Here is an 11,724-nt window from a genome sequence, read left to right as displayed (position 1 = left end):
TGGGCAGGATGATGAAAATCATGGTTTAATATTTTACTTTCAGACTTCATGCCAACAAGGTCTAGGTTATGTTTACAAGAAAACCTCAAGGTTTTTAATATTTTAAATGCCTAGAAGCCAATATTAAGTCTTCAATTATCTATCTGCTAAGACTTCTGCCAATTTCGTTAAACAATCCAAATCGAATTGTTTTACTGTTGGGTTCCTGTGGCCATTTTACCTTTTAAAACAACCTACTTTATGTAGCAGTCTCAACTGTTTACATGAACCATAGCAAAAAATCAGAATCAAATCCATTCATTCTTAATGTTTGCATAAGGATGCAAGCAAAACCAGGTAAGTATGGAACAATGTATAAGTGAGGTCATCACACTTTGATGTAAAGAATTTATATTTTGTGTATTTTTAAAATAAATGCTAACACTAACGTGGCATCATGGTGCTGTTGTCTTCTAATGGTTACGAGAAGGCAATGCTCTCTGTGGTTTCAAAGCCTTGTATGTACACCAGAGGGAAGAGAGCCAGCAGCACTGCGCGGTAGTGCTGTGCAGTCACATGTAATTGTAAAATTTTCTGGTAGACACATTAAGATAGTAAAAAGAAACTGGTTAAGTTTTAATATATTTGATTTAGCCTAATATAACTAAAACATCAACTTGTAATAAAAAATATTAATATTTTCTTGGTACAAAGTTTTCAAGATCTGGTATCTTATAACACGCACAATTGGACTAGCTACAGTTTAAGTACTTGGCACGTGTGGCTCATAGTGACTGCTGGACAGTGCAGCCCTTAGAGGATTATGAAAAAATAAGGGTAAGCCGGATTGGGCTAGATGTGAAATTTTGCTACAGTTAAGACGTTTGCCCTGGTCTATTTTGGGCAATAGAGCCACTACTATCTGAAGGTTTAGATGATGGTCTATGTGTACGTACACAACCCCCCCAACCACCAAAAAAAAAAAAAAAGGAACATCTATTATTTGGGAATGTAGTTTAGCAGGCTGATTGTATATTATGTTCTTGGTTCTAACTGTTAACATATATGAGTCTGAAAAGAGTAAAAAATCTTCCAAAATTTTTCTGGAGTGTGTCCAGCTATCATATAATACTTCCAAGGGGAGGCCCCTTGTGGTACAGCAGAGACTGAGCAGAGCAGAACTGGCAGGGGTTGGGGGAGTCAGGCTCAGTAGGGAGTCAAAGCCTTGAACACTAATAAAGAGAGATGAGTTAAACACTGAATTCCAATAGCTAGGAAAATGATAACATAGGAAATGCTGAAAAACAAAATGAGGTAAAAAATGAATGTAAAGTAAGATATCTCAATAGTTACCAGTGAAGGAAAATGGCACAAGCTTGTATAGATAGTGAGATGGGAAAAGTTAGAGGAACTAGATGATTTATAAGGAAAATATAAATTACTAAAAGTGGTTGGAAAGAAATTGCAGTAGAGCAATTATTAAAGAAGAAAAGGGCCAGGGATTATCATAGTTGAATTATATCACATCTTTATGAGGTAACACAAGGGTTAAACTTCAGCATGTAATAGGCCCCCAAATTCTTATCAAAGGGTTAATTTAAAAACCTGACAAAGATAGCATGATACGAATAAAAATCCTAAGTAGTGGATTCCAATGGCATGTTAAAGAAGTCAGTCAGTCAGTCAACCATAAAACGTCTATACAAGGGTGATATCCGGGCATTTCCTCTAAGATCAGGCACGAGGCGAGGATGCCTACCATAACTACTTCTGTTTAACATAGTGTTGGAAGTCCTAGCAAGACCAACTAGGCAAGAAGAAGAAAAAAATTGGAAATGAAGAAGTAAAATTATGTTTGCAGATGGTATGATCTTATACGTAGAAAACTATTAAAGATTTCACAAAAAGTCTGTTCCGATGAGTTCAGCAAAGTAGCAGGAAACAAAGTCAACACAAAAATCAGTTGCATTTCGACACACTAACAAGGAACAATCTAGAAAGGAAATTACAAAAACAATTCCATTTACAATGGCATAAAAAAAATAAAATATTTAGTAATTGACCAAGGAGGTAGAAGATTTGTATAATGAGAACTACAAAACATTGCTGGAAGAAATTAAGACAAACGGAAACACGTTCATGGATTGGAAGAGTCAATATTGTTAAAATGTCAACAGATTCAATGCAATCCCTATCAAAATCCCAATGATGTTTTTTGCAGGAATAGAAAAACCCATCCTAATAGTCATATGGAATCTCAAGGGACACCAGATAGTCAAAACAATCTTGAAAAAGAACAAAACTGGAGGACTCACACTTCTGATTTCAAAACTTACTGCAAAGCTACAGTGATCATAAAGGCAAATAGACCAATGGAATAGAGAGCCCTGAAATAAACCTTCATATATATTGTCAAATGGGAAAGGGCAGTCTTCAACAAACGGTGCTGGGAAAACTAGACATCCACATGCTAAAGAGTAAGTTTGGACCCTGACCTAACATCATAGGAAAAGGTGACTCAAAATGGATCAAGGACCTTGATGGAAGATCTAAAACAAAACTGTTAGAAGAAAACAACTAAAGCATTACTACACCGGATTTGGCAGTCGTTTCTTGCTATGACACCAAAGCCACAGGTAACAAAAAATAGACAAATTGGACTTGGTGAAAATTTAAAACTTTTATGCATCGTAAGATTCAACAGAGTAAAAAGGCAACCCGCAGAATGGGAGAAAATACTTGCAAATGATATCATCTAATGAGATTAATATCCAGATTATATAGAGAACTAAAACTCCACAAGATAACCCAATTCAAAAATGGGTAAAGGACTGGAGCAGACATTTATTCAAAGCCTGGTACGAGCCGGGGGTGCCCTGAGGTGGTCCTGGCGGGCCAGCCAGAGCACTAGGTGGTCTTCAATCTGTGGCCCCCACGCTGGGACTGGGAGCAAGCAAGTGTGCATACTGTTCAAGAGCAGAATCCTGGTTACTTACAGCCGTCTGGTGAGACCCACCGGTTTTCAAGCCAGCTAATGGGGCTCATCTCAGTGTCAGACCCCAGGGCTGGGGTGCCTAATATGTGGCTTGAGCACCTTGCTCCCCAGGGCGGATCCCTGAGCCTGCCCTGTGACGTCCCCTCTTCTGGGTCACCCGCTATGGGTGCAGGCCTGGACTACATCACTTCTCCCTGTCAGACTCTGTGTGGTTCTTTTTTTACAGCCTTGGTTGTAGGAGAGCCACACTGCTAGTCTTCAGATGGCTCAACGAGAACTCTATGTGGTTGTAGTTTTGATGTGTTTGTGGGGGGAGGCGAGCCCAGGGTCCTACTCCACCATCTTGATCCCGCCTCCCAGAGTTAGTGTTTAATGGGTATAGTTTCAGTTTTAAAGAGGAAGTGTTATGGGGATGGACGGTGGTGGTGATGGTTGCACAACAACATGAATGTACTTAATACCTCTGAACTGTACACTTAAAAATGGTCCAGATGGTAATTGTGTATTTCTACCACAATAAAAACAAAAACAAAAAACTTGAAGTTCAGATGCCCCAAACAATCGTCAAGCACAAAAAGAAAAGTGTTTAAAGATTAATATAACTACATAAAAGTATTGCTTGGCAAAATGCCAAAGGTAAAAATTAAGATAAATAGAATATTTGTAATTTCTCATTGCAAAAGTGAATTTCCTAAATACTAGAGCTCTTAAATAAGAAAAGTAGGAGGCAAAGGACAATATGAAAATGGCTTTTAACAGATTAAAATCTATTCAACCTTATTAATAAAAAATACAAAATTAAAAGGAAACACCATTTTTTCTTCTATTAGTTTGACAAGGGTCATAAAGTTTATTGGCATGGCAACAGGCACATGAAAAGATGCTCAGCATTGGTAATTACTAGAGAAATGCACATCAAAACTACACTGAGGTACCACCTCACACCAGTCAGAACGGCCGTAATTAAAAAGCCTACAAATAAATGCTGGAGAGGGTGTGGAGAAAAGGGAACCCTCCTATACTCTTGGTGGGAAAGTAAAGTGGTGCAGTCACTATGGAGAACAGTATGGAGGTTCCTCAAAAAACTAAAAATAGAGTTGCCGTATGATCCAGCAGTCCCATTCCTGGGCATGTATCTGGAGCAAACTAATTCAAAAAAATACATGTACCCCTGTGTTCACAGCAGCACTATGTACGATAGCCAAGACGTGGAAACAACCTAAATGTCCATCAAGAAATGAATGGGTAAAGAAGGTGTGGTATATATATATAATAGAATACTACCCAGCCATAAAAAAGAATGAGATCGTACCATTTGCAGCAACATGGATGGACCCAGAGATTATCATACTAAATGAAGTTAAGTCACAAAAAAACAAATACCATTTGATATCACTTATATTGGAATTTAAAATATGACACAAATGAACTTATCTACGAAACAGATTCACAGACATAGAGAACAGACTTGTGGTTGCCAAGGAGGAAGGGGGTGGGGGAGAATGGATTGGGAGTTTGGGATTAGCAGATGCAAACTATTATATACAGAATGGATAAACAACAAAGTCCTATTGTATAGCACAGGGAACTATATTCAATATCCTGTGATAAACCATAATGGAAAAGAATATGAAAAATATAGGTACAACGGAAATCACTTTGCTGTACACCAGAAGCTAACACAACATTGTAAATTAACTATACTTTAATAAAATGTTTTAAAAAATACATGGTTCAAAAAAAAAGATACATGGTTCAGTAAAAATGGAAGATATAGTATACTCCTATTTTAAAATATGGGGTGGGACTTACCTGGTGGCACGGTGGTTAAGAATCCGCCTGCCGATACATCTACATGTGGAACAACTACGGAGCACCTACTGAATGCTGGCAGAAGACCTCAGACCTCCCAAAAGGCAAGGAACCCCCCACGTACCTGGTTAGGGCAAAAGAAAAAAATAAACAGAGACAAAAGGATAGGGACGGGTTCTGTACCAGCGGGAGAGAGCTGTGAAGGAGGAAAAGTGTCTACACACTAGGAAGCCCCTTCGCGGGCGGAGACTTCGGGTGGCGGAGTAGGGGAGCTTGGGAGCCGCGGAGCAGAGCACAGCAACAGGGGTGCGGGGGGCAAAGCGGAGAGATTCCAGCGCAGAGGATCAGGGCCGACCGGCACTCACCAGCCGAGAGGCTTGTCTGCTCGCCTGCCGGGGCGGGTGGGGCTGGGAGCTGAGGCTCCGGCTTCTGTCGGAGCGCCGGGAGAGGACTGAGGTTGGCGGCGTGAACACAGCCTGCAGGGCGTTAATGCGCAGCGGCTGGCCGGGAGGGAGTCCGGGGAAAAGTCTGGACCTGCCGAAGAGGCAAGAGACTTTTTCTTCCCTCTTTGTTTCCTGGTGCACGAGGAGAGGGGATTAAGAACGCTGCTTAAGAGAGCTCCAGAGACGGGCGCGAGCCGCGGCTAAAAGTGCGGAGCCCAGAGACAGACATGAGACGCTAAGGCCGCTGCTGCCGCCACCAGGAAGCCTGTGTGCGAACACAGGTCACTATCCACACCCCCTTCCGGGGAGCCTGTGCAGCCCGCCACTGCAAGGGTCCCGGGATCCAGGGACAACTGCCCCGGGAGAACTCACGGCGCGCCTCAGGCTAGCAACATCACGCCCCATGCTCTGTGACCCTCCCTACCCCCCCCCACCCCCCCCCCCCCCCCCCGGCATAAGTGAGCCAGAGCCTCCGAATCAGCGGCTCCTTTAACCCCGTCCTGTCTGAGCAAAGAACAGACGCCCTCCGGCGACCTACACGCACAGGCGGGGCCAAATCCAAAGATGAGCCCCTGGGAGCTGTGAGAACAAAGAAGAGAAAGGGAAATCTCTCCCAGCAGCCTCAGAAGCAGCGGATTAAAGCTCCACAATCAACTTGATGTACCCTGCATCTGTGGCATACCTGAATAGACAATGAATCATCCCAAATTAAGGAGCCCTGTGGATGAAAGGCTCTTGGTGCTGCAGCCAGGAGTCAGAGCTGTGCCTCTGAGGTGGGAGAGCCAACTTCAGGACACTGGTCCACAAGAGGCCTCCCAGCTGCATATAATATCAAACAGCGAAAATCTCCCAGAGATCTCCATCTCAATGCCAGCACGCAGCTTCACTCAACGACCAGCAAGCTACAGTGCTGGACATCCTATGCCAAACAACTAGCAAGACAGGAACACAACCCCACCCAGTAGCAGAGAGGCTGCCCAAAATCATAATAAGTCTACAGACACCCCAAAACACACCACCAGACGTGGACCTGCCCACCAGAAAGACAAGATCCAGCCTCATCCACCAGAACACAGGCACTAGTACCCTCCACCAGGAAGCCTACACAACCCACTGAACCAACCTTAGCCACTGGGGACAGACACAAAAAACAACAGGAACTACGAACCTTCAGCCTGCAAAAAGGAGACCCCAAACACAGTAAGATAAGCAAAATGAAAAGACAGAAAAACACACAGCAGATGAAAGAGCAAGATAAAAACCCACCAGACCTAACAAATGAAGAGGAAATAGGCAGTATACCTGAAAAAGAATTCAGAATAATGATAGTAAAAATGATCCAAAATCTTGGAAATAGAATAGACAAAATGCAAGAATCAGTTAACAAGGACCTAGAAGAACTAAAGATGAAACAAACAATGATGAACAACACAATAAATGAAATGAAAAATACTCTAGATGGGATCAATAGCAGAATAACTGAGGCAGAAGAACGGATAAGTGACCTGGAAGATAAAATAGTGGAAATAACTACTGCAGAGCAGAATAAAGAAAAAAGAATGAAAAGAACTGAGGACAGTCTCAGAGACCTCTGGGACAACATTAAACGCACCAACATTCGAATTATAGGGGTTCCAGAAGAAGAAGAGAAAAAGAAAGGGACTGAGAAAATATTTGAAGAGATTATAGTTGAAAACTTCCCTAATATGGGAAAGGAAATAGTTAAATCAAGTCCAGGAAGCACAGAGAGTCCCATACAGGATAAATCCAAGGAGAAATACGCCAAGACACATATTAATCAAACTGTCAAAAATTAAATACAAAGAAAACATATTAAAAGCAGCAAGGGAAAAACAACAAATAACACACAAGGGAATCCCCATAAGGTTAACAGCTGATCTTTCAGCAGAAACTCTGCAAGCCAGAAGGGAGTGGCAGGACATATTGAAAGTGTTAAAGGAGAAAAACCTGCAACCAAGATTACTCTACCCAGCAAGGATCTCATTCAGATTTGATGGAGAAATTAAAACCTTTACAGACAAGCAAAAGCTGAGAGAGTTCAGCACCACCAAACCAGCTCTACAACAACTGCTAAAGGCACTTCTCTAGGCAAGAAACACAAAAGAAGGAAAAGACCTACAATAACGAACCCAAAACAATTAAGAAAATGGGAATGGGAACACACATATCGATAATTACCTTAAATGTAAATGGACTAAATGCTCCCACCAAAAGACACAGATTGGCTGAATGGATACAAAAACAAGACCCATATATTTGCTGTCTACAAGAGACCCACTTCAGACCTAGAGACACATACAGACTGAAAGTAAGGGGATGGAAAAAGGTATTTCATGCAAATGGAAACCAAAAGAAAGCTGGAGTAGCAATTCTCATATCAGACAAAATAGACTTTAAAATAAAGACTATTAGAAGAGACAAAGAAGGACACTACATAATGATCAAGGGATCGATCCAAGAAGAAGATATAACAATTGTAAATATTTATGCACCCAACATAGGAGCACCTCAATACATAAGGCAAATACTGACAGCCATAAAAGGGGAAATCGACAGTAACACATTCATAGTAGGGGACTTTAACACCCCACTTTCACCAATGGACAGATCATCCAAAATGAAAATAAATAAGGAAGCACAAGCTTTAAATGATACATTAAACGAGATAGAGTTAATTGATATTTATAGGACATTCCATCCAAAAACAACAGAATACACATTTTTCTCAAGTGCTCATGGAACATTCTCCAGGATAGATCATATCTTGGGTCACAAATCAAGCCTTGGTAAATTTAAGAAAATTGAAATTGTATCAAGTATCTTTTCCGACCACAACGCTATGAGACTAGATATCAATTACAGGAAAAGATCTGTAAAAAATACAAACACATGGAGGCTAAACAATACACTACTTAATAACGAAGTGATCACTGAAGAAATCAAAGAGGAAATCAAAAAATACCTAGAAACAAATGACAATGGAGACACGACGACTCAAAATCTATGGGATGCAGCAAAAGCAGTTCTAAGAGGGAAGTTTATAGCAATACAATCCTACCTTAAGAAACAGGAAACATCTCGAATAAACAACCTAACCTTGCACCTAAAGCAATTAGAGAAAGAAGAACAAAAAAACCCCGAAGTTAGCAGAAGGAAAGAAATCATAAAAATCAGATCAGAAATAAATGAAAAAGAAATGAAGGAAACGATAGCAAAGATCAATAAAACTAAAAGCTGGTTCTTTGAAAGGATAAACAAAATTGATAAACCATTAGCCAGACTCATCAAGAAAAAAAGGGAGAAGACTCAAATCAATAGAATTAGAAATGAAAAAGGAGAAGTAACAACTGACACTGCAGAAATACAAAAGATCATGAGAGATTACTACAAGCAACTCTATGCCAATAAAATGGACAACCTGGAAGAAATGGACAAATTCTTAGAAAGGCACAACCTGCCAAGACTGAATCAGGAAGAAATAGAAAATATGAACAGACCAATCACAAGCACTGAAATTGAAACTGTGATTAAAAATCTTCCAACAAACAAAAGCCCAGGACCAGATGGCTTCACAGGCGAATGCTATCAAACATTTAGAGAAGAGCTAACACCTATGCTTCTCAAACTCTTCCAAAATATAGCAGAGGGAGGAACACTCCCAAATTCCTTCTATGAGGCCACCGTCACCCTGATACCAAAACCAGACAAGGATGTCACAAAGAAAGAAAACTACAGGCCAATATCACTGATGAACATAGAGGCAAAAATCCTCAACAAAATACTAGCAAACAGAATCCAACAGCACATTAAACGGATCATACACCATGATCAAGTAAGGTTTATTCCAGGAATGCAAGGATTCTTCAATATATGCAAATCAATCAACGTGATACACCACATTAACAAATTAAAGGAGAAAAACCATATGATCATCTCAATAGATGCAGAGAAAGCTTTTGACAAAATTCAACACCCATTTATCATAAAAACCCTGCAGAAAGTAGGCATAGAGGGAACTTTCCTCAACATAATAAAGGACATATATGACAAACCCACAGCCAACATCGTCCTCAATGGTGAAAAACTGAAAGCATTTCCACTAAGATCAGGAACAACACAAAGTTGCCCACTCTCACCACTCTTATTCAACATAGTTTTGGAAGTTTTAGCGACAGCAATCAGAGAAGAAAAGGAAATAAAAGGAATCCAAATAGGAAAAGAAGAAGTAAAGCTGTCACTCTTTGCAGATGACATGATACTATACATAGAGAATCCTAAAGATGCTACCAGAAAACTACTAGAGCTAATCAATGAATTTGGTAAAGTAGCAGGGTACAAAATTAATGCACAAAAATCTCTGGCATTCCTATACACTAAGGATGAAAAATCTGAAAGTGAAATCAAGAAAACACTCCCATTTACCATTGCAACAAAAAGAATAAAATATCTAGGAATAAACCTACCTAAGGAGACAAAAGACCTGTATGCAGAAAATTATAAGACACTATGAAAGAAATTAAAGATGATACAAATAGATGGAGAGATATACCATGTTCTTGGATTGGCAGAATCAACATTGTGAAAATGACTATACTACCCAAAGCAATCTACAGATTCAATGCAATCCCTATCAAATTACCACTGGCATTTTTCACAGAACTAGAACAAAAAATTTCACAATTTGTATGGAAACACAAAAGACCCCGAATAGCCAAAGCAATCTTGAGAACGAAAAACGGAGCTGGAGGAATCAGGCTTCTGGACTTCAGACTATACTACAAAGCTACAGTAATCAAGACAGTATGGTACTGGCACAAAAACAGAAATATAGATCAATGGAACAGGATAGAAAGCCCAGAGATAAACCCACGCACATATGGTCACCTTATCTTTGACAAAGGAGGCAGGAATGTACAGTGGAGAAAGGACAGCCTATTCAATAAGTGGTGCTGGGAAAACTGGACAGCTACATGTAAAAGTATGAGATTAGATCACTCCCTAACACCATACACAAAAATAAGCTCAAAATGGATTAAAGACCTAAATGTAAGGCCAGAAACTATCAAACTCTTAGAGGAAAACATGGGCAGGACACTCTATGACATAAATCACAGCAAGGTCCTTTTTGACCCACCTCCTAGAGAAATGGAAATAAAAACAAAAGTAAACAAATGGGACCTAATGAAACTTAAAAGCTTTTGCGCAGCAAAGGAAACCATAAGGAAGACCAAAAGACAACCATCAGAATGGGAGAAAATATTTGCAAATGAAGCAACTGACAAAGGATTAATCTCCAAAATTTATAAGCAGCTCATGCAGCTTAATAACAAAAAAACAAACAACCCAATCCAAAAATGGGCAGAAGACCTAAATAGACATTTCTCCAAAGAAGATATACAGAGTGCCAACAAACACATGAAAGAATGCTCAACATCACTAATCATTAGAGAAATGCAAATCAAAACTACAATGAGATATCATCTCACACCAGTCAGAATGGCCATCATCAAAAAATCTAGAAACAATAAATGCTGGAGAGGGTGTGGAGAAAAGGGAACCCTCTTACACTGTTGGTGGGAATGTAAATTGATACAGCCACTGTGGAGAACAGTACGGAGGTTCCTTAAAAAACTACAAATAGAACTACCATATGACCCAGCAATCCCACTACTGGGCGTATACCCTGAGAAAACCATAATTCAAAAAGAGTCATGTACCAAAATGTTCATTGCAGCTCTATTTACAATAGCCCAGAGATGGAAACAACCTAAGTGTCCATCATCGGATGAATGGATAAAGAAGATGTGGTACATATATACAATGGAATATTACTCAGCCATAAAAAGAAAGGAAATTGAGCTATTTGTAATGAGGTGGATAGACCTAGAGTCTGTCATACAGAGTGAAGTAAGTCAGAAAGAGAGAGACAAATACCGTATGCTAACACATATATATGGAATTTAAGAAAAAAAATGTCATGAAAAACCTAGGGGTGAAACAGGAATAAAGACACAGACTTACTAGAGAATGGACTTGAGGCTATGGGGAGGGGGAAGCAGTGACAAAGCGAGAGAGAGGCATGGACATATATACACTACCAAACGTAAGGTCGATAGCTAGTGGGAAGCAGCCGCATAGCACAGGGAGATCAGCTCGGTGTTTTGTGACCGCCTGGAGGGGTGGGATAGGGAGGGTGGGAGGGAGGGAGACGCAGGCGGGAAGAAATATGGGAACGTATTATATATATTAAAAAAAAAAAAGAATCTGCCTGCCAATGCAGGGGAACGTGAGTTCCATCCCTGGTCCAGGAAAATCCCACATGCTGCGGAGCAACTAAGCCCATGCACCACGACTACTGAGCCCGAGCTCTAGAGCCCGAGCCACAACTACTGAGCTCGTGAGCCACAACTACTGAAGCCTGTGTGCCTAGAGCCCATGCTCCGCAACAAGAGAAGCCACCGCAACGAGAAGCCC

Source organism: Grampus griseus (genome assembly GCF_964374135.1).
Source record: "Grampus griseus genome assembly, chromosome: 14".
Lineage (NCBI taxonomy): Eukaryota > Metazoa > Chordata > Mammalia > Artiodactyla > Delphinidae > Grampus > Grampus griseus.
Note: the sequence above shows the minus strand (reverse complement) of the source record.